This window comes from Pyxicephalus adspersus, chromosome 9 (assembly GCF_032062135.1).
Source record: "Pyxicephalus adspersus chromosome 9, UCB_Pads_2.0, whole genome shotgun sequence".
In the NCBI taxonomy this organism is placed as follows: domain Eukaryota; kingdom Metazoa; phylum Chordata; class Amphibia; order Anura; family Pyxicephalidae; genus Pyxicephalus; species Pyxicephalus adspersus.
In genome coordinates this window covers 48,573,233-48,597,998 of record NC_092866.1, presented here as the reverse complement: position 1 = coordinate 48,597,998, position 24,766 = coordinate 48,573,233, and positions in this window count along the sequence as shown.

Below are 24,766 nucleotides of genomic sequence, written 5' to 3'. Positions count from 1 at the left end.
CTTGCCATTTACCTTCTGTGAACTCCAATTTTTCTTTAACAGTAGAGAAAGTGAAATGTCTGTAGGTATATTAACCCCCCTGACGGTATTCCTGAGTGTGGCTCAGTAATACAAATAATAAACAATAAATTCAAAAGTTTATCTAATATTGTACCCTTGTTTGGACAAATTAATTTTTTTTTTAATTTTTAAATAAAATTACTAAATTCATTCTTTTTTTATAAGTATTATTTATAATTATTTAATATACAGATTGACAATCAAAAAATCCGGCCATTGTTAATCTGTATCCTTCAGTTTACAATACAGGGACTGCAGTACACTGTTTGGCTACTAATGTTTTCATGGCGCTGTTCTGCAGAATCAGCTGTTAGGTCTGCTTGCTAAACTAAATCCACGTTGAGACGTCCCTGCTCCCTGGAACTGTGACAGATGTACGCAGTGCTGCGAGAGGGAGACTGGTCTGTGTGTGGAGGTGAGTAAAAAAAAAAATCCAGAATTTTTTAAAATCTGACACTCCTCAGGTCCCGAGGTTGTTAGATTTTTGATTGTCAACCTGTATTAGAATTTATGATTTGTGTTTCAAACTTTATCATACCTATGAGTTATTCCTAAGAATTACACTCCGAAAATATTAAACAACAAATTTCCACGCAAAACAATGTACTGCTTTTGACATAAAAATACTGACATAATTAGACCACCAGGGAGGTTAAAATGTAGGAGAAGCCACTTCTGTCAACCCTAATTTCACAGAAATGGGAAGATGTAGGGACCTGAAGATGTAGCAGTAAGAACACGTTCCCCTTGATTATTTGACACATTAATTTGATTTCTCTGGAAATATCCATTGCAGAGATTTTTGGGTACACTGCTCAAGGAACCCCCAGCAACCTCTATAGGAACCCTAGAGTTTTCACTATCCAGCCTTAAACCTGATGAAAGTACTTCAGAAAATGATGTGCTTGGCAAAAAATATACAAATATAAAAAAAAAAAACATGTATGTTAAAATATCTCTAAACGCACTTGACTAAAAATGTTATATTAACCAAGGTCTTCCCTCCTAGTCAGTGTCATTTTATAATTTACGCAAAAACTCTTAATTCCAAGGAGTGTAATTGGGACAGTACACAAAAAAAGCACGTAACAAGGACAGTTTTTGAAATATCGCAGCCCAGGAAATAATGATTACTTTTTTCTTCTGCTCTAAGTTCTTATTAAGTCTATAACCCCCCTCTTTCCTGGCCACCAGCAAACTTAAATTAAAGATGGATGACTCATCCCCAAGCTTGAAAAAAATGTCTCTCAATAGAACTTGTTAATTAAAAAATCGTCTATTTTCCCACTCTGTGTTTATCTTTACATTCTCCTGTATTTTTCTTGCTTTGCTTCCAATTAACATATTTTTAGTTTTTTTTTTTAGTTTTTTTCTATTCTTGTCTTTTTCGCAACAAGCTAAAATAGATGTTTAAATACCACTTAAGAGAAATTCTCATGTAAACAGTTCACTTTGACGTAATACTATCACCGGTTTTAGATGTTTGACTTCATTGTAAACAACACTGCACATGTGATTAACTATTTAAAGCAATAAGGTCATCTCTTAAATCACTATTACAATGAAATTGCCCCATTTAAAGCATACTGGAGTATGCCAATGTGGTACATGGCATGTTATATTAAATATTCTTCAAAGACTGGTCGTTTGGTTAAGGCTGAAGCCTATTATGTAATATTACAAAGACACTGTTTTGGCACCTGTTCTGGCACCAGTGTTCACCAGACACCTGTCCTCCAATCTAACATTGTGGTTTTCACCTATAGCAAGCCTCCCGCTAAGTCTCAGTGGCTAGTTGCATCTTTCCAGCACTCTGTTGCCCCCAGGACTTCTGTGTGCAAGGGATGACATCTGGGTAAGGACTGACAGGGGACCAGCAGCCCACAGATAATGCAATATAGGAGAGTTCAGCTGAAGAAAGTCCTGAATACTGAGCCAGAGCTCATACAGAGGTAATATGTCCACCAAACAAGGTATTTGGAGGTAAAGACAAAGCACAGTCGGGTCACAGGCAAAGGTCAGTCCAGGCAGCATTCAATCTCATGGTCAGGAAACAGACTCAGCAACAATAAATCCAATAAATTAACTTAACAGCAGCAGGTTAGCCAAGCTTAACGCTATACAGGGGTATAGTGGGGTGGGCATGGGCGGGAACGCTGTGCCTTCACTGTTTTCGGGAATGGGCACACGTTCCCACTCTTATTTTGCAAAGAATTCTTTGGTGGTCCGCGGCTCTTTCAAGTCCACCCCTTCGTGAGGTCAGGAGAAGGATCCCGCTCGGGGAGGCGCAGAGGCCAGAGCCACGAGCCATGTCTCTCGTATGGAATTTCAGGTTCAGGGCAGTAGGCGGGTTGTCTCTCTGAACACAGCCTGCCCACTCTCCCATCGCAGGCTCAGACCCGCAATAGGAGAGTGGTGGGTTCTGGTATAGGCAGGGGTGTAGTGGGGCGGGCATGTTAAGATAACAATAATGCCTTTTCACCGTAGAAACTACTGGGCCTCCTCTTCTTTTTTTACGACTACACCCCTGACGCTAGTCAACTGGTGATTGTGACCATAAAGGCTATAACATTCTAGAAGCCAATGGCAGGGCAGAATGAAACCAGGGACTAATCTAAAATCCCCCTTAGCTGTGTACAGCCTCAAAGTATGTGCTGGGGGTGTTGAGAAGGTACATATCAGGCTACACAGCTAAAGGGAAGCAGGAGATGCTGTGAGCTGCTGAGCAGGGGGCACACAGCTCATTCCTACCTGCTACCAGTGACACAGCTATAGAGAACGCCCTTCTCCACCTGCACATTGTTGCTAAAAAATGCCAGTATACTGAAGACCACCTGGTGGGATGAATTGACCTATCTACAGAGGTCTTGTTTTCTGCTCCCCTTTCCTGTTAGTGATGAAACTTTCCAATCAGCACGAAGCATGAACTTTGCAATTGTAGCGCTATAGGTGTTACAGGGGACATGGCAGACCTTTGCAAAAAGACCAGAGGTTCCACAGAAAAAGAAGAGGTCTTGCAAGGGAGTAGGGAACATGCATATCTACTTAGGCTTTGGCATCTGAAATGTATTTAGCGTACATAATGTGAAAGTTTAGTTGGGCATAAACATTTTGAGGAGATGTCATGGGATAATGATGAACACATGTTAAATGACTTCTTTGGCTTTCTGAATTCACATTAAAAAGGAATTTGGCTAAATGAATTACATTCCACATCCACAAGTCATGGCTTTTATGTTTTTTTACATGCATACAAAGGACATACAGTTTGTAATTTGCATTTAGTCCTAGGCAGTTTTTACAGTAATATGCAAATGAAAAAGTAATTACAGTTGGAAGGTTGGGTGTATAATATGCCATAAGACAAAAGCTGTAAGGTAGTAGGACTGAAATGAAAATGTGATGAGATTTCCATCTCCTACTTCATTTGTTTGCTTGTTTCAAGTGAAGTGAAAATCTAATCAGCTAACAATAGAACTTCCTCCAAAGCATGTCTGGATCCCTACCAATTTCACACTGCTGGCAAACAGATCAAAAGACAGTTCATGGCAATGAGCGTTCCGAGGAAGGGAAGGCATGTGTCTGGATGTCGATGCCTACACAAAGGGCCACAGTTTTAAGATGTTGGAAAATGTCATATATTTCTTGTATGTAGACATAAAAAGTGCTTCTATAAATAAAAAAAAAATAAAAAAACAAGAAACAGCATTTCTTAGATAACAAAAATAATTTAGCTTATACATAATTGAACCATAGGCAGCCTAAAGCGCACCTAAACTCAACATTTCACTTTACATAAAAAGGTAGACAACCCTTATATGTAAAGTGAAAATGGTATTTTTTATATTTTAGGTGCATCACCCTTAAAATAAAATGGGTGCAGCACCTTCCCTTTCAGTCTTGATCACCTCAGCGATCAAGACTGAATGGGAGAGCAGATACCTACGTCACACATCCCAGGAGGCTCCGGTGCTCCTTCTGCGCATGCCTGGGATCTCAAACATAGACAGAAGGGACATTTTTTCTTAAAAGGGAAAGAGATGCCAATCTCATGCAAGGGCAGTGAGTTTGGCTCTTTTTTTTCGCCCTTTACAGAGGGCTACGTCACCAAATCTCGCACCTGCGCATTGAAAGATTAGGTGACTTGCCAAGAAGACAGAGGAAGAAGGAAAAGCGAAGATGGCGGCACTAGGACCAGGAATTCAAGGTCGATGCTGTACCACATCACGGGAAAGACCAGCGCCATCGAGGGACCTGCAGGATTAAAGGTAAGTGTTATTTTTTTTGTTTTCGATTTAGTTCCGCTTTAAAAAAGAAACAAACAAACCTATGCTTATATCACAAAGGAATGTGCTGTTGATTATAAATTGTCTTCAAGCAGATCTGTGTTAGAATATTAAAAATCCACCCTCATTGGTCATTCAGCCATGTGGATAACAGATAGTAAAGTAAATCTAAACCCAAACCTTAGATTTTAGTTATGGATTAACTAGAGAAATGATAGAATTTATAAGGATTTTATTACTGGGCCTACACTCTGGGAAGAATTATTTTCCAAGTGTTAGTAGAAGGGAAAATCCAAAATTTTACAAGAACAAGAGCAGGTTAGAAAATCCCATAGGCTGACCCTTGCTTTAGTAACAACTATATAAGAGGGGAGTTTTCCTATTTTGGACAGATGTTGTTAGAAAGGCAATTATGTGTGCCCTGTTTTTTCTTTTTGTCAGTGTCGCTTGCAGCAGCAGGGAAGATCAGGCAAATAGCTGTTAGTCCTCTGCTCAGCAGTCTATGACATCCCCAGTTTCCCTTTGGCCGTGATGTTCTCTCACCATCCCCTTTGTGGAGCTGAAGGGGATTTAGAGTTGTGCTGAGCAGAGTGGTTTCTAATCTCAGTCCTGCACTGCCATTGAGTGCTGAGGCTTTAAAACCTTCCTGCTCCCAGTGATCTGTACATGTTGTAGCATTTATTTGTGTGTGAGTTTTATTTGATTTACTGTTGCTGACCTTTGCCTGTTCCTGACCTTTCAATTGTATACTGCCTGGTCCAACCCCAACTCTGCTTTGTGCTTGTCTCTTTATACCTCATCTGGTGGACTGATCACCCATGTATGACCTCTGGCTTGTTTTCTGGATTTGCTTTTGTAAGAACCTTATACTGCTTTATCTGTGGACTCCTGGTCCTCTGCCAGCTTTCCCAAGACGCCATCCCTTACGCACAAATTCCTGGGGGCAACTGTGTGCTGGGAAACTCAACCAGTCTCCTGAGACTGAGCGGAGGCTTTCTATAGGTGAAGAGTGTGGTGTTAGATTGGGGGACTGGCATCTGATAAGTACTGTTGCTGGACCAGGGCCTTACAGATGTCCTCCTACTTTATTTTGTCTGTTTGGCAAGAATAGAGGCAATTCCCTGGATGGGATACAGACAGCAATCACAACTCCTAATTTCAAACATCAACTGCCTATTGCCAAACATTTAAAGAGTTTGGCTGGGCATGAGTAGTCACTTGGTTCAATATATCTTTTATTTGTTAAAGCGCACACGTTGTGCGTCATGTGCGCTTTATCGAAAAATGAAGGGCACCATGGTGAGGGCCAACAAGAGAGTTTTCATAACCCACACTGACTGACATACAAAGTTACCACATTTGTTATTCATCCCTACATGGACTTATAGAGGGAAGGTTAATGGGAATAATTTAAATTAATAAATAGAAACGTGTTAAATCTAAACAATATAAACTTTTTTAAAAGTTGAAATCTAATCAGAATATAAAAAAAAACTTGGCAATTGGCAAATGGTCCCGGATGTTTTATGATATCCTTTTTATATAAATCCCTATATAGCAACAATTCTGTTGGAGAGAGGGAAGGTATTGGGAAAAAAAAATCCTTTAGTACTCATCTGTGATCTTCTGCTCTTTTCTGTTGTATTATTCTACATGGTTGACCAGACAATTTCAAACAATATCACAGTAAACAATACAAAATATACATATTATCACTAAAGCTAATGTACAAGGATCTTTGCCAAGGCTAAATTTGTTTCATCCGTCTGTGAACACTCAACAGGTAAATATAGGCACGGTGCAGCTATCATATGCCCCTTATCAAGGTGTATGATAATATTTTGATTTGTGAACTATCTTTACAACTCCATCATCATTGTTTTCATTCCTTCAGCCAAGCATACAAGGGGGTAGCTGGAGACGGGGTTAGGGTTGAATTTATCATAGACCTGAAGCCAAACAGCAAGCCTAGTTATAAAACAAAAAAACAAAATAAATAAGTAGAACAATGCAATATATTACCAGAAACACAATAGTCAATTTAAAAAATTACACAGACCCCGTTTTGCCTAGTGCCCCTACTGTTGTACTGCCATTATCGGATGGTCCTGTAGATACCCCTCATGATGCTCTTTTTACATCCACAGACCTAAAACTAGACATGGATAACAAAACAAAAGAATATATATACTTTTTGCCAAAATTGTTTTTTAAGGACTTCACAGAAAATCCTATTTTGTCTTGATTTTATTTGCATTTAAACATTTCTGGATATTTGGCATCCCAAGGGGCTGGAAATTGGCTTGAGGCTGGGAAGATCAAATCTATGTTCTAACCTCTTTAAACTACTACATGTTCGCTGCCTTGCCAGGAAATTCATGAACTAATAATATGTTTGTTTGTTGTGCAGTCAGAAAATTCCATGCATGTAGGAGAAAAAGGATTAATGATAGATCATCTGAATCTGTAATGTTTTACCATCAGATTGTGAATACATCTCATGTTAAAAAAAGAAAACCTACCTAAAAAGCATAGAGTTAAAATCATAAATGACCTAATCTGTGGGTAACGTTTTATAACAACCTACAGCCCGTAGCCGCAATCAGCCCATGGAGCTGCGAGATCCAGCCCTCTCCTCATTCCCACTCTGCTCTCTCTGCACTTTGAGGGAGGGGGGATGATGGGGGGCCCACATCTCCTATGTTTTTAGTACTCTCCTATAAGATCATTCAACCAGGAGAGGAAGATTTCTGAGCATGCTCAGTGTTAGCTCCCTGAATGCAGAAATTCTTAAAATCTCATTTCTTTAATTTGGTGCATGTATGTTAAGGTGATTTTTGTCTGCATTGTGGCCCGTTAGCTTTATCTCAATGTCAACAGCAGCCCCCAGATAAAAGAAAAGGTTGGGCACCACTGCTCTATAGTCTTTAAACATTTTCTGTTTCTGCAAAGAATATTGTAAATACTTACCTACACCAGAAGACGCTAAAGAACCCAACATTTTTTTAGGGGGGGGTTTATTTAGGAAATTGACTCTCTTTAAAGCTGCAACAATGTTTAGGTAGGGCTATTTTAAGGCATTTTAGTGCCTTAGGTCAGAGGTCCCCAATCTCCGGTGTGACAGGTGGGACGTGGCTCTGGCCAGTGCACCCATCAGCGGGGTAAGGAGAAAGACCCCGCTTAGGGAGCACACCAGCCAGAGCCTCGGACTACGTCTTCCGGAGACATTGCAGGCTCAGGGAAGTGGGCAGTTTGTGTCTCGGGACACAACCCACCCACTCTCCCATCGCAGGTCTGAGAGTGGGCGGGTTCTGGCATCATGAAGTCACTCTGGGGGAAGTTTCTTTCCCTTTAAATGACACACAGTTCTCCGGGCATGCATGGTCCAGGGTCTGTGCATTTAGTGGTTCCCGACATGCAAAAAGTTGGGGACCACTGCCCTAGGTAACAGCTAACCCCCATACAGCACCAGAACCCTCTTTGCTTCCCAAATATGCAAAATAAAATTGAATAGTCATAGCTACCTGTATCAGCACCTGGTGATCCTGCCATTCTCATCATCATCCCGGTTTGAGGGGCTTACAGTTCTATTCATAAACAGCTCTTTTCTCTTGCAGTGTTGTCACCCCTGCTTACTTACTTATTTGCCCATTCAATTGCAGGCCATGCCTATGCAGAGCAGGCTCCTCCTATGCATGATTAGCAGCAGCTCCTAAGGGAGCTTCTTTGTTATATATATTCCATCAGTGAAATTACAAATACACATTAGTCCTGCCCACTACCCCAACCCTGTAGAGCACAATAGCGGAACAGTGGTCATATGACTCCCAGCCATATGACTCTACTTCAGAAGTCTGATATTGAAGTTTAAAATCTGGAATAGGCAAATAGTGCTTAAATCCAAGAGACACCTGTATGCTTATATGGTTTTTGATGATTTTGGTGTATTTATTCCAGATTTGTGCTATAATTGTACTTTGCCTGTGTGCAGAAGTTACCTTTAGTTTTGTATCCACAACCATGTAGTCAGCCTGTAGTATGTTGACCTGTTAGGGTCCTCCCGCATCTCTTCTCTCTCTACACTGCAGTCCAATGAAGATGCCACCACTACATTGGCATTGTAATATCTGTATTTGGTGCACACACAATGCCTATATAAGCTTTGTGGTGACCGAATAAAAGATTTTATGTGTAGAGCTCAGTTTAACCATAATTAGGTTATAGGCAAGCTGAAAATAATGACTAATGTGTCTGTGTTTGTATGCAATGGTGCCATCATATTTGTTAATTCCATACTTGCTTACTTACATCATTTACTACAATAAATGGAAATTACAAGCATATGCCCTTCCTCAAAACCTTTCACTGAATGAAAAATGAAATAAGCCAAGACCGGTATAATTTATTATTTTGCACAGTGGAGTCTCATGGCTCACGTCTGAAAAATGTAAATCAAACATGAAAGCATGTCTGCACTTAAACTTCATATCAAACAACACAACGGGACTAATTATCTTACTGTTTGCATACTTCGTTCTGCATGTGCAAGAGGATCAGGTCTGTGTTCGATTAAAAACATGTGTCATCGCTGTCATCGCCAGTATCATCCACAGTTATCTGTAGCTTACCCATGTAAAACCATGTTTTGGCATCTATATTATGTTCCAGTAATACTGGCAATTCGCCTTGTAATTGGGCCGACGGCCAAGAAACACATTACCATAATGTAGGCCACATAAAGACCAAACCTATATAAGCATGCCATGTGTTTCCTCTGTATTTAATGCTTGTAGCACTGATACAGCTGTTGTTCCAAGCCTGCTGTGGTTTAAAAGATTATGACACGTGCACATATGACTCAACAGGAAAATACAACAATTTTTAATAGCATATATTATGTTTTTATTTGGATGATTAATATTGAGAAAACCAAAATTCCTAGCCCAACTTTTTATATTTTTAACAATTTTTATTGAAAATACTTATTTATCATTATTTTTATAGCATAGATATATTAAACATCACTTTAAAAAGTCTATAGTCATAACACTAACTGTCCCCTAGAGTTGCCACCCCATCTTGGTAAGCTACATGAAGAGGACCTCATTGGTAGGGTCAACAGCTATTTGTGGGACTTTTCAGGAGCACCAAGTATGGGTTCAGGGCTGCTTTGGAATCAAGGGATCCGACACGACTTCTGGTGGCTGGCACCTTGCCATTCGCTTAGTCCCCCGCATTGCAGTGCTGGTTTATAAAGAACGAAGGCAGCAGTGAGTGGTACTAAAGTAAGAGTAGGTGCACTTATAGATAATTGTTGCAACATAAATTGAATTATGGTAGAATACAAAAAAGGTGATACTTCCCTTTGAAGCATTGAAGAAAATCCTATAACAACCCCTAGGAGTAAATATACAGAGAAAGTTTCTAATAGAAAACAGCCATTTCGGACACCTGTCTTTACATCCCCTAAAGAAGCCAAATACCAAAACGCGCAAAGTACTGGACATTTTTTGGACCTGTACCATTATTAAATTGGTGTAAAAGGTGAATTTTGTATAGTTTTGAGTCTTTGCTCCAATTTCTTTTTGTTGTATGTATGAGCCTATCAACTAGTAAACCTAACTGTACTGCCAAAAACTTTTTTTCTGTACACATCAATTTAATTTTTAATAGCAGGTCATGGGTTTCCTTTATTTATTCTGTAAACCATTAACTAGAAAAAAACAAAAAAAGAAAAACTCCACTGCTCACATCTGGTTTTTCCTTGCAGAAACATAAAACATAGAGTAAAAAAAACAATATCTAAAATGTGTCTTGTAAGAACTGACACTGTGTTGTTACATTGTTAATTTAGGAATAAAAAATGACTTGATAACATTTTCTTTATCAGGCACCCAATCTGTTTCATTGTGTTTGGAACATCCACAAAAAGTTCAGACATGCTGTTATTATAAGTCATAACATATTTATTTGTCCACATGCCAATCTCCAGCTGTGGCCTTCCTTTGGCTAAGATTATTGTTGATGTTCATACTGGAAATATAAAGTGTGGAATCTAATAGAAATATAGCAAAGAAGAGCCTGTAAATAGAAGTAACAACATTTTCCAAATGCAGCAGTACAAAGAGTGACACCTAAAATAACTCCACTACGTAGTAATAATATCTGAAACGGAAGCAAAACATACTCAGAGTCCTGTAATAAAATCACTTTATGAAAAAGAATAAAAAAACCTTTATCTTATTGCTGCATCCAATTGTCAGAAGCAAATGTTTAAGTGTTGGGTTTTTTGGGCCTGATTTGTAAAGAAGGGTGTTATCTTTTCTGAGTCTTTAACTATTGATTAACATTGCTCTAAATACTCCACAATACATACATACATAGTTGCTTTAAAAATAGCAGAGAGCAGTAAGGGCACGATGATTTTATATGACGTGTTTCTGAATTATGTTGCAGAAAATTCTCTCCAATAGGAAAAAATGCCCTATCCTATGCCAGTATTGTTCCTGCCCTGAGAATTTGAATTTCCCCTAAAGAACATTTGAGAGAGTTTTTTTCAACTATCTCATTCCTGTGCCAGGTAATGTGCCAAAAACTGGGTAAACATTAGCCTTATTATATAAATCAATTAGCCTTTAAATATAAATCAAAAACACTGGACCTGATTTATAAAAAGGTCTCCAAAACTATCAAGGGAGATAGTGGGTGATCTTGCAAACCTGCAATGGATTTCCTAAAATCATTTTTCAATATTTTGCTAATGTTTTGAAGTCTGGAATAGATCAATTTTAGGTATGCACACAGGTTGTCCCATGATAGTCTTCTCAACCCTTGGAGATCTTTAGTAAATTAGAAAACAAAATGTACAAATACAAAGAAGACTAATGAAATAAAATGGCCTAATAATTACCTTCTCCACACAAAAAAAACATACTAAATATCAAAAAAGTATCTTCATGTCAACATATTGCTACTGGTGCTAACCTTTTGCTAATGCACTAAAATAAATTAACTCATGTCTAAAACTAATTTAAAACAGCATCGCAAAAACCAAAAAAGTAAAAACTGAAACATTTATTTTAATGCCAATTTTAGGTGTAACATACTCAGTACATCACAAATGAAGGGAAATTAGCAAAAAAATAAAATATTATTTTAGCATTTCTCTTGGAAAATACAATTTAACTCAATACTTTTTTTCCCACCTGCCTGTATGTATGTTCATGTCAAAAAAGGGGTAGTGTGAGAGATCTCAATATGGAGTATTTTTGTATGCCAGATTTTCCTGTACAAAGAAAAAAAAATAGTGAAATTAAATGTGAAACATTATTCAGTCCACAGACTATATCTAACTGGAATATCTGACAAATTGCCAATGGCTTGTTCACCTCCACTGAAGTTGTGTAAATGAAGCCTCAAGAGAGAAGTAATCACTCTGTGGCTACTCAAATATTGGCAGCTCCAGAACATCCACCTACAGAAATATCTGAAACAGACAGTGGCATTAGCAAATTTGCTGTGCAAGTATATAACATTGAAATAAAATTATTTGTGATAATAATGTGGGTTTTCATTAGGGGAATTGTATAGTTTTGGGGTGTCTTTTTAAATTTTCTTTTTAGAACATGTTTACTAGAAATGTTTTTTTTTTTTCTAGCAGAGATATCATCCAAAAGCAGCCCTGCCATGCCAATACACTGCCCACCCCTCTCAATTACAATGAAAATATTAATTCAAAATTATACTTTTTAGTATGTTTTCTTGGCTTACAATATTTTGTTTGAAATGGCAATAGCAATGTTAGAATCTGGAATAAATGTCCTAAGCCTATATATATATATATATATATATATATATATATATATATGAAAGAAAAAAATGAAGATCAAATGTTATAGAAATATTTTCAAACTAAATGGGGCACCGTATAGTCCTTTCTTCTGGCCTCATCAATATATAAACCATGGTTCATAATATAATTCATCTAGAATTTAAAAGAAATGACCATGATGCTAACCTTATTGAGATGATAGAAATGGCTCAAATAGAATCACTAGGAGGGAGACATGCTTACTGCTTGTCTCACCTCCTACAAGTGAACATGAATATTATATTTACATTTTTTATACAATACAGGCAATACATGACTTAGCAATGTAGGAGCTGTCTTGAGACAATGCTTGCCTGTTTGTTCTCCCTGCGCCTCTCTGATGTAGTGATGTTATTGCTGTCAGTGTGTTGGCGTGTTTTTGGACTAGGCTCATTCATCTGACACTAAACTATAAGTTTGTTACTGTTTTATGTTTGCATATTTGATGAGAATTGAGCTTTTTTTTAATAGAAAAGAATGTCTCCTGATGAACCGGACCTTGATTTCTGAAATGTGTTGAGTTCTCAGTTCGAGATAATTACTATATTAGTTAAAATTTTATTCATATGATTATATCTGTCTTTGATTCTTCTTTGTTCAATAAATGTATTGTCTTTGATTCTTCTTTGTTCAATAAAAGTATTTTCTTTTATTATAAACAAATTTGTGGATACTTAATGTCTAAAAAGTCCCCTTTGTGTGGTTTTCTTAAGTGACACATGGTAGGATTGAAATGGACACTTAACAACTCTCCTAACCTTACCCAAGTCTTTCATACCTTGACCCATAGCCAGAAAAGCATTGCCACCAGATGCAATCAGGAATTAAAAGAATCATGAGATCTGTTTGCCAGTAGTGGAGCTCATCATCATCCTCCAAATTTTCTAAACTTTCTAAAGTTCTAAAGTATTATTGTATTGCAGCACTACTGGAAAGAACCATCACACCTAAGCAGCAGTTCCACTCACTACTTCTAGTTAAACGTTTTTTTTTTACAATTTTGTCATATTGCTACTGATAGTGGCATTTGCTATTGCTGAGTAATTGACACTGATATTTGTCCCTAACTTAACATAGGTAAGGGACAAATAGTAACCTAAAAGACTCAACCATTATCTCTCAGGACCGACTGACCCATGGTAAAGTGCTGTTCACATGGAACTTTTCCCCACATCGGCCTACTACTCTCAAGATCTGCACCCACAGAAGTGCAGTGGATTGTAAGATTGGACTAATTTAGGGCATTGCTTTTACTCAAAATCAGAAAAGGGATCTAATTAAAAATAAATGTGAAGGGGACAATTCTCCTAAAGTTTTGTGCAAGCTCCAAATCACCCGAGATAAGCAGTCAGGCTCAGCTTAGCCGAGAATCTGACATGTGTACAGTGGTCGCCCAACGTCATTCATGTATCCATCCTGACAGATTTATGAACGACCAGCGGTGAACAACCACTATTTAGGTCAATGGAGAAGAGCACAGTAGGGTGCCGTTTCCTCAATTTTACGCCTCCCCTCTCCATAGAACAGAACAGCTCTGTATGTACAGTGCTCGTTCATTCACTCTTTTGTCGCTGAAAACGATCACAGAAAATTGTTTCCAGTGACAAAAACTGAATGTGTGTACACTGCCTTAAACTTTAGAAAGAGGTCACTATCATTCAATTTACAAACATAATAAAAAAGATAATATTCTTGTCGATTAGTGTTGAAGGGGATACCAATTTCACATATAGAACTAAAATACAACATAAACGAGGCATCTCCATGCTGTCCATGGTGCTGGAATCATATGAAATACTTAAACTATGAGAGTTCTAAGGACCCTATCTCCTCTTTTACCTCTTAAGGTTGATGAATAGGAAATATTGCCCAACTGTATTTACCAATCCAGTCTACATTTTTTTTTAAATATGTGTTGTAAAAGAACTTCAATATCTTGTGCAGTTGTAGTCGGGTAGTTCTGATCAAATGACCCAACTTGGATATCCAACATCGGAATTTTAGCATTCTGAGTTCTAATTCCATGTGACTATACCTGTCATTGACAGCTGTCATTTCCCAGTGGCCAAATTGGCTGAACTATTCTATACCTGTCATCGACAGTCCACTGGTTTACCAGCCACATATGTAGAGTCAAGGAGGAAAAATTGGGCAACCTCCAAAAATTAGCATATTAAATAATGTAATTAGCTATTAAATATAGACATCAGGTCATCTATGCTCTTTCAGTTAGCTCAAGTACAAAATGTTTATCTTTGACTGGACTGTACCTTTAATTGGCACCAAACTTTTATTTTCCTGACGTATTTACCACCTTAATTAATTCAGTGTTTTTTTTTCTCCTCTTGGATCATGTCTTTTTAGCTACCTCTCAGAATTAATTTGATTTGATCATTAGGCAGTCATACATCAACCCTTCCCAGAAGATACCCAGGTAGGACGGTGTCAGAAACTCTTACTAATTAACACACAAGTGAAAAAAAAAGCACTTGACTGATTTTGCAGCGTGACTCAATGTAAAGAACATCAAACCATTGATCCTTAACCCTTTCTTGGATGTCAGACAATCTGTCTACAGTTCTCGTCTCCTCATCTCCCTTAGAAAAACGTGGCATATTTGTTTGTCACATTCAGAAATCATTAATATTCATCTGTGACTCAAAAAAAGAAAAAAACACTCACCAGGTTACAACTTTAAAGAACGGCTTAGTTGCTTTGTACCCTGCAATGCAGTAAAAATGATATAAAGTGGAAAGTCAGTCAATGTAAAACTGCATTAGGCTTAAACAGCTTGCTGCTGTAAATGTTACCCGTGCTACAGGCTTGATTTTTTTTTCTCTAGGAACATTTTAATTACTGTGAAGGTTATACTAAATGTTTAAACTAACAGTGTGCCTTTAATTTAAATACTACAGTTTTAACTAGGATGTTATCTTCATTGCTGTATCTCAGATCTGATTATTGTAGCTAGACTCTTTTTAGTATAAGCAGGATCTTTTTTTTTTGTTTTGTTTTTTGTCTCAGTAACAACAAATCCAGGAAATGCATTGGACCAGTGTTTCTCTACCAGGGTTCTGTGGAACCCTAGGGTACCTTGAGCAATGAGCAATTCGTACCTACCAATTATTCTCTGGGCTGTTTGTAAGTTGACATTTCTCCCAAGAGCCAGCAATGTAAGAAATATTCTTCCTACTGACCTCCACAATAATGTGGAGCTATTGTAGATATAGTAATTATAGTAGAGGTTCCCTGATGGCCTGATAATTTTATTCAAGCACCCCCCCCCCCATTTTTAAAAAAACTTGAAAAACTTTGTACTAAAGCAGAGGTCCCCAATGCCCGGTCAATGTCCCACTAGTTGGCCGCATCTGTCTGAGAGGCCTCTGGCCAGTGCACCCGCCAGCGGGGTCAGGAGAAGGACCCCGCTTAGAGGGGCACACCAGCAAGAGCTGTGGACCATGTCTCCCGGAGACACCGCAGGCGCAGGGCAATGGGCAGGTTGTTCCTCTGGACACCACCTTCTGGCATCATGCTGTTACTCTGGGTGGAAGTTTCTCCCCTTTGAGTGACGCACAGCTCCCTGCGCATGCCCGGTCCCAAGTCCGTGCATTTACTGGTCCGCGACGTGCAAAAGGTTGGGGACCACTGTACTAAAGCATTAAGTGAGTAACAAATGCCATTCACAAAATTCTTCAAAGCATTATTCCAGACAAGTTAAAACCTATTAGGCACCTGGGGTCAGATACCTGCCTATGCTGCCTAGCAGTGGTGCCCTGATAACAATTTAACAATGCCATTGTAGGCACATGTCTTTCCATATTTATATTTAAAAATGGGTATCCAAAAGTTCAACTTTCTCTTTTCCAGGCTTAGAACTTAACTGCTTCTGGGCTAAAATGCAGATAATTGGCAAATCCAGCTATGCAATGGTTCCAGCAGACTGTATTAGGAATGTATCATGGGTATACCATTAAAAAAATATGTGGGATGCTTAATTAGTCAATAGTATTTCGTACTCTGGATATACATTCAGTATATATGCCGAGAAATAGAGAGAATAGGAGTATATAATAACAGGAGCGCACCCTTTATTGTAGCCTCTTTATAAACAGCCACCCTGCAAGAAACAGTTAAATGCAACACTAAAATTTATAAAATTTTCTCCCAATTTTCCTGCTGCTAAATCTGTCTCTTTCAGCAGCTCCATATGCATTCTACTGGCAAGTTCATGAAGTGTTAGTAAGCATTACAAGGAAGCAATCAGTCAGACTTCTACAACACCCATCTAAAGAAAAGCAGTGAAAAACCCTTAAATAATACATACTATCAGACTCCAGTCGAGTACATTGAGACAAATGCCACGCTGCATAAGGTGTCGCTGGGATTACCAATGACGTGCTAATGGCTGTTCAAGCAATCTCAATGCCTCCTTTTCTCTGACTCACCAGCTCCCCTTGGGGGCTCAGCTAACGTCATTGAGGGACTTAGGGCAACCGGCAGATCACTAACTCAAGGCAAACCTTAGCTCTTCTCCATCTGCATCCTTCTGGTCTTTAAAAAGGACTGAGGTCACTGACAAGCAGCCTTTGAGCTTTTTATCAATAGCCTCCCTGAAATAATAATAAGAAATTGCTTTTTTTCAGCTCTCGTGTAAATTAAGACTTTCTATCTTTGCAGTATTGACTTTAAGATTCACCCACTCACAACTGTATAGACAGCTGAATGGGAATTGCAGGAGATTTTTTTTTTGCGCTAGTCTGAAATTATTTGACTTCAAGGTAAAAAAACAAAACAAAAAAACATTATGACAAAAGTTTCTTGAGTGTAGACATTTCTATTTTATCTCTCTCCAGAGGGATAGGTATTTTAAGTAATAAAAGAAGCTATGTTTAGTAAACAAGTATTGCAGAGCTGACACGATTGGAAAATTTGGGGAGAGCTGAATGTTTGAAAAATAAAAAAATCAAGTAAAAAATAAGTGCCCTATACCTTTATATGACATTTTTGTCAGAAATGCTGTATTCTTTGTTCATATGCCTGTAGTATGTGACAAATACATTTCAAGCAAGATTTGTTTTAACAATACATCCATTTGTAGTTAAAGCAACCATATCAACAAGGAAAAAGCAAATACAGATACTAACCTATCCGGCTACAATGTTGCTTAAGGATCGTACGCTTCTCACCTCATACACTCTGTGGTTCATTTTGTCGGCCCTGGTATCCTGCAATGACACAATAATAAATGGATGAAACCATAATTTGCAGAAGGGATATCAGAATCCAACACTCCCTAAAGCAGGGGTCAGCAAACGTTTTTGGCAACTAGGCCATTTTAGGAGGTCATGAAGGCATACTAGGCCTAACTCTCTCTCGCTGATGGCTCCGTTCCCCACCAGGAACACCCCTGAAGGGAAATCCCTCTCCTCCGCAATGCATACGGAGGAGAGGGAATGGCCCCTTACTCCGGCAGCAGAAGTTTTTACGCCGGCCACAGTAAATAGCTAAGGGAGGCATACCAAGGAGGCTCAAGAGCCGCACGCAGCTCCAGCGGCATTAGGCCGGATAGACCAGGAGGGCATTAGGCCGTAACGGACTACTGGCTAGGCTGTATCTAGCCTAAAGGCCGGAGTTTGCCGACCCCTGCCCTAAAGTGTAGAATAGCAAAGTTAACTGCCAATGCAGGAAGGTTTTGGCAGCACATGCCGGCGGAAGGTGAGTCTGAAGCGCTTGCTTTGCAGGGAACAGCACTATTCAAAATGAAAAATTAGACACCTGTAGCTCTTCAAAAAAAAACTAAATTGCATTATTATTTGCTACATAGGACATTTTGTAATATAAAGGAGGTAAGTTAAATTCTTTATTTGCTAATAATCATGCAATGTTTGGGGAGCAAACATAGTCAACACCTGGTCCCTGTGTTTCCACCCAGCAGCCAATATTTTATTACTTCTGTAGTGATATAGTGGATGAAAGGTGGAACCATGTCACCCAATGGGCGACATGTTATCTCACTCATCCAAGAGTATGGAAGGATAGCAAGAACCCACTGCATGCTGAAAAAGTATAACATTTCTTCTTTTACAGGTTGCCTGTTTTTCTTTTTGTGGTGACAGGTTTAATTGAAATCAAGCTCTCACCAACCACTCTAGCTACAGGCACTGTGGAGCAATTCATTATCAAAGTTTACAGCAGAAGCATTTAAGACATTTAAGTCATTCTCTCTGGAAATTCATCTCCTCCTAAATATCCTGTTTTGTGATTACATTAGAGAATAAAACACTAGAAGACTGCTGAGTCACTGGAAGGAGGATAAAGGGGAGCTGAGCTATTGAATTACAGCTTGGAAAGGAGAAGGAAGAGACCTGGTTTATAAAGGGAATGTATTAACCAAATGTAGTGCTTCTGCTGGTAATTTTGAGATGAATTGCTTGACAGTGCTTGCAACTAAAGAGGAATGTTCTTTTTAAAGTTCATTTACCACTTGTTATATGACAGCGAGCCATAGCCTGGGTTTGGGTTTACCTAATTTCTTATCTTGTAATAAAATTCCTTATACTGATCTAACTGCACAATGTGAGCTTCTTACAGTATGCATTACAGCAAAACTAAACTATGTCCTTCTTAAAATGGAACCAAAGTTCCACTTTTAAAATGCTTGATCAGACAGGGTATTATTGTAAAAATAGACAAACAATGTCCTTTATGCAAAAAGCCTTCTTTCTTGTTTGCGCACATGTGCAACTCAGTGTTAGTTGCCCAACTTTCTTCGCTGTTGCCTGTGGCACCCGCCATTCTGGCCCAGCCAAATAAAAGCATATCTAAGAGAAGAGAAAGGAAGAAGATAGAGGTGCCCTTCCATTAATATCATACCCAAAGTCGTGAATGCCAAACACGGCCATCCTTCTCATTAACTCCCACAAACTGTAGTCGCACAGCATGGAGCATTCGCCCTTAAACAACCATGAGTTAATGGGATCTCTCTCTTCTGTGTTGAAGATTGCAATGCACGAGAGAAATAGGAAGATTTCAGAATAATGCTGTGTAAGTGTGTATTACTCCCACATTAAAACCTACAGCCATTTGTACGTGTCTAATGTAATCACATCTTGCTGGTGGGCTTCCTGCATCATCAAGCTTTTTCAACCCCAGCTAAATTGTCCCTTTCCCTCTGCTTTTATTCATTGGATTTCAATGATTTTGATCAAAGAGACTTAGCATAACATGCAGCCAAAAGCACAACTTCTTGTTTTCCAAAAGCTATGTACAGCACCCTGCCAGCCCTTCCCACTAGGAATGATCTTGCAGGGAATTAGTGATAACATCAAAGCTCTAAATAGGGTATAAAAAATAAAAAAAAAGTTTAGTTTAGTAATTTGATTGTCATTTTGAAGAGGGTGCAAAGAAGGAACCAGGAAGGCAAAATAACAGTAGACCAAACTTCAGCATTAGAGACTCTGATCAGCTTAAGGTTACAGAAAAACTTTTAAAACAACAGTTAAAAAAGAAGGAAGAAAATGATGAACCAATGCCATTGGTAAATGAAGTAAATCTAAATATAGGCTCTAACATTAGAAGTGAGGCAGTGCAAGTTTTTCCTGTGCTGGAAAGAAACACATTCAGTGCAGATGTTTAAGAAATACACTGATGGGTAGGAAGAACTAGTTTCTTAGAAACAGAAGGAGGAGGTCAATAATGTGGGAACAGATTGTGGATTACTGCGTGTTTATAAAAATCACAAGGCTTAAGAGTAATTTACCGCATATAACAAACATAAAAATGAACCCAACCTATCTAAGTGCCTAGAAAAGGAACTTTCTAGAATTTTTGGAGGAGAATAACTCCGATATGTCAACAAATCACAGGGTCAGCCCCTCTGGAATATTTCTTTGAAAGAAGTCCTCTCAAAAAATACATCTTTTGAACATGGGTCACTATCTTCTCCCATTGTTTTGGAATTCAATTACTATTTCATTTATGTAACTATGGCTTTCCGAAGTCCATGAAATTTACCTAATGAAAGAATCCAGAGCAATTCTCTGGTGGACAAATTCTCTCTGACCTGGAGAGCATGAGTTATGTTTTCATTTTTAAATTCTTTTAAAACATTAGTCTCTTGGTTTGGTTAACTCTTTGGACTTTGCATATTTCTTCTGCTCACTTTGCCTATTATTATTATTATTATTATTATTATTATTATTAATAAACAGGATTTATATAGCACCAACATATTACCCAGCACTGTACATTAAATAGGGGTTGCAAATAACAGACTAATACAGACAGTGATTGTTGGAAGTGACCAAAATGGATATGAATATGACTTGTATGTAAAGACAATTCTGCCTTCTTGGAAACAAGCTCTAAACCTCATTATCTATGGAGACAGATGCAGTCCCTCAAACATCAAAGGATTGCTTAACAGAGACAATGATTGATCTTCCATGTGTGCAGGCCTGAGGATCAGTAACACCTTGGCCAGTTTGACTATTTGGTGTCAATTTCTGCCCAAACCTGTTCACTGTAACTTCAGTCTTCCTGGAGGGGGCAGGGGTATATGACAACAATCTTAAGCCTGGGACAAGGACAGTCTGTGTGACCTTTTGATCAAGACTTCACCAAGGATGAATCAACAATGTGTTTCGCTCTGGACTTGCAGCAGGGTGTGGTTCAAGGAGAGAAAACCCTGGTGTGTATGGTGGTGTGAGAGATTGACCATGTGCTAGAGATAGAGCTAGACCCCTTTCCTTCCCCTTTCCTTTATTCCCTTTACCTTCTTCCCTTTTATATTGAAAATCATATGTAAATATTATCCTAAGCTGTAAATAAACCTTTCCCTTTTGTAAGATCTATTGGTCCGTTGTTATATCCAAGGCACCCCAAACAGAGCTCATTTTACAGTGATACAAGAGGAGAGGACCCTGCCCCAAAGAGCTTACAATCTAGTAGGTTGGGAAATTTACACACAATAGGAAGGGGATATGGAGTGGTGGGAAGTAGTGATGGTTTCAAAAGACAGAAGAAGAAGGTAGGCAAGCCGAATAGGACGAGGAAAACCATTCCAGGGAGTTGGGGCAGCTCTAGAGAAGTATCCATGCGTGTGATGAGGTTATGAGTAAGGAAGTCATTAGTAGGTCATTGGAGGAGCGGATAGAGCGGCTGGGGGAGTACTTTTTTACCAGGTCAGAAATGTAAGTGGGACAATAACTGGTTAGGGATTTGAAGGCAAAGCACAGGAGCTTAAATTTGATTCTAAGGTGAAGTGGAAGCCAGTGTAGAGATCTGCAAAGAGATGCAGCGGAAGAGTAGTGGTGGGAAGGATGGATGAGTATGTATGCCCCTACCTTCTTCTCCCCTTTCTCCCCCATGGATGATTGTTCTAATGCTTAGTATTTCCCCACTTCTATATTAAAGTGGAACTAAACTGAAAAATAAAAAAAATACACTTACCTTTAATTCCACATTTCCCTCGATTGTGCTGGAGAAGTCCTTAATCAGGTCCTGTACTGTCATGGAACTCTACTTTATTCCAGCGTGGAGAAAGCCATGGGCGCCGACATCTTTAGCCTTCTGCTGGCTACATCACCCAATCTCAAAATCAGGTGACCTAGCTTGTTGTAAAAGGCAAAAAAAGGATGCCGATTTCACTGCGCATGCATGAGATTGGCATCCCTTTCCTCTCAGTGAAGACAAAAGCTTGGATCGGACATACACAGAAGGAGCAGCCAGGTATCCTGGGATGTTCTGCACTCCCATTCAGTCTTGATTGCAGCTATGTTTACGTTTCCAATTGGCCTCCTTTAAGCCTCCATTTGACTTGCTTTGAGCGGGTTTTGCATTCCTGTAGACTTGCATATGTTACCCAAGATTTAGAGTCACTGTAAACCAAAAAGGTAATTGCAGATGCAACATATTTTGAAAATGAAAAAATATATATTTCCCATTATATTAGATGTTAGTTGTTGGGTTTACATGTTGATAGCTGATATATTTGACTACAATCTATTAGTTTTTCAGATGGGTCTGATTGCCTTTAAACCATCTTTGCTTTTTCGAAGGCTGAGTTTATAGCTGTAAACAGTTATTTCCAGGAGATACTAGCTGGAATAACGCTAATGAAGATTATTAAGCACAGAGACAAGTGGTGTGCTCTTTTACACATTAAGTATGACTAACACATATATATACATAATTAGAAACTGTATACAAAAAATGTTTAGAAACACTATCGCAAATTAATGAGGATTTATACATTAGTTTAATAATATTTGTATAAAAAATGAATACAGGCTGCTTTTAAATGTTTTTTTTCTTGTAATGAGTCTAGCTGTTTGACTTTAATAGGTTTCAAGGAACTAAATACATGCTCTATAGGAAATTGGGCCTGATTTGTTAAAGCTCTCCAAGACCAGAGAAGTTTAACTATTATGGAACCAGCAAATCTAGAATGAATTTCCTTAAAATCATTTAAAATTAGTTGGGAAAGGTTTTAAATTCTGGACCAGATCCATAGTCTGCTACAGGTGGAAAGTCTTATGAGTTGCCAAAAGATCCAGCTATCCTTTAAATAATTTACTCAGAAGGAGACTTTTGGGACAATCACTTGTGCATGGCAATATTTAGCACATACCTAATAACGTATGAAAATGCTGACCTCCATAAGTAGTATTTGTTTTTTTTTTTTAGATCCTCAACTTTAATACAAAATCTTGTTTTGGTAAACATTTATAAAAGCCATTGTTCACCAACCCGCCTTGGTGTGGGTCACCTATTAGGTACTCTGTAATATGAATGTGTGTTTTTAAATTAGAAATGTACTGATCGCTGAAGCATCCTTTTAAGCCAGGGCAATAGTGTTTTAATCTCTCAAGCAATAGGGTCATAGTTCTGGTACAAATTATATTTTTCGACTGTTCTACAGTCGTGTAGAATTGTCACTATCAATGCAATGGCTACTACACTGACCCCCAATGTAAGGGGAATTCCTCCTACCAATGGAATAGAGCATTCTTTTCACTGGCTACCAAATGTAAGAGGTCACCTTTGCTACTTGCCACTACAGATGTGTAAGGGAGTTTTTAAAGCTTGATCTTGCAGCAAATTCAGCTGATCTTGCTTACCGAATTTTAAGCGAGAACGGCCAGCATAAATTTGCAGATCGAGGTCAAATTTAAATTTGTTTTTTTTTTAAGTGTGTGATTCGTGGCACTAGAGGTTAATTACCCTCTAGTGCTGGGGATCACACATCTTCTCAATGAATGCGCCGGCGACGCAATCATTGAGAATAACTCCAGCACTAGAGGGTAATTAACCTCTAGTGCCGCGGATCACTTATCTTCTCAATGAATGCGGCCGAGGTGTGCGAGAAGAGTGTGCGATCCTTTGAACTAGAGGTTAATCAACCTCCAGTGCCCCGAGAATTCCCTTCGAATCCTCCTGTTAAAATTTCTTAGATCTCCCGATAGTTTTGCCAAATCGGTTAGCCGAAATTTTGTGAAACCATCTGAAGTTCAAAGAAATTTTCGCGAGAATGCCAGAGGCATTGTTCCATTATTCCACATACTCCCAACGTATAGAAGCACATTTCAACTGAACACTATTTTCACAATTTCAGTTTTCCCAGAGTGCTCTTTTTCTGGACATTATGTTGTTTTATGATTAATATTCAAAAACATTTTGTTTACAGCAGGGGGTACAGAACAATGATTCACCCCACGTATTACATTAACTTTGTTGAGTGAAGAAATAATACTTTTTATAAATGATTCTGAGATGTTTAATCCCAGTGATCGCGCACTGTAATCCACCACTGTGCATCCCATCCTGTTTACTCCTTCACTTGTAGCAGCAAGGAAGATCAAGCAATGACCTGTCAGTCCTCTGCCCTGTAGCTTGCAGCATCCCCAGTTTCCTTTCAGCTGTAAATGTTCTCTTAGCATCTCTTGCTCTAAGGCTTCATACAGCTGAAAAGGGATTTAGAGTTTGTGCTTTAGATCCTGGCATGATCTTGCCCTGTCATTAGCCTACTGGTCATGTAAAGATTTTTAGCTCCCGGGCACCTGTTGCAGCAGTTAGCTATTCTGATTGCCGGTGGTGCCATACTCTGTTTGATTACCTGTTGCTCACACTGCCTGCATTCTGGACCTGAGATTGTTTGCTGCCTGGACCAACATTTGCTTGTGACCCCGGCTCTGCTAATATTAACCTCTGGATACCTTCTTTGGCAGACCAATACCCATGTTTGATCCTTGGCTCTGTTTCTGGACTCACCTCTGCTTGATCCTCAAGTGCTACATATCTTTAGAAAACCTGGCAACTGACCCTGCTGGGACAGCATATCCAGCCTCCCAATATTGAGGGGGGCTTACTATAGATGAAGAGTGTGGAGCTAGATTGGGGATTGGTGTCTGGCGAGTAGTGGTGCTGGACCTGGATCCTACAGGCTTTAAGTTTAACATTGTGTCAAGTTACCACCAAAACCTTTTCGTCTTTACCGCAGAATTATGGTTCTCAGTCTGAAGTGCAGATGCACTTTGGGCTCTGTAAATCC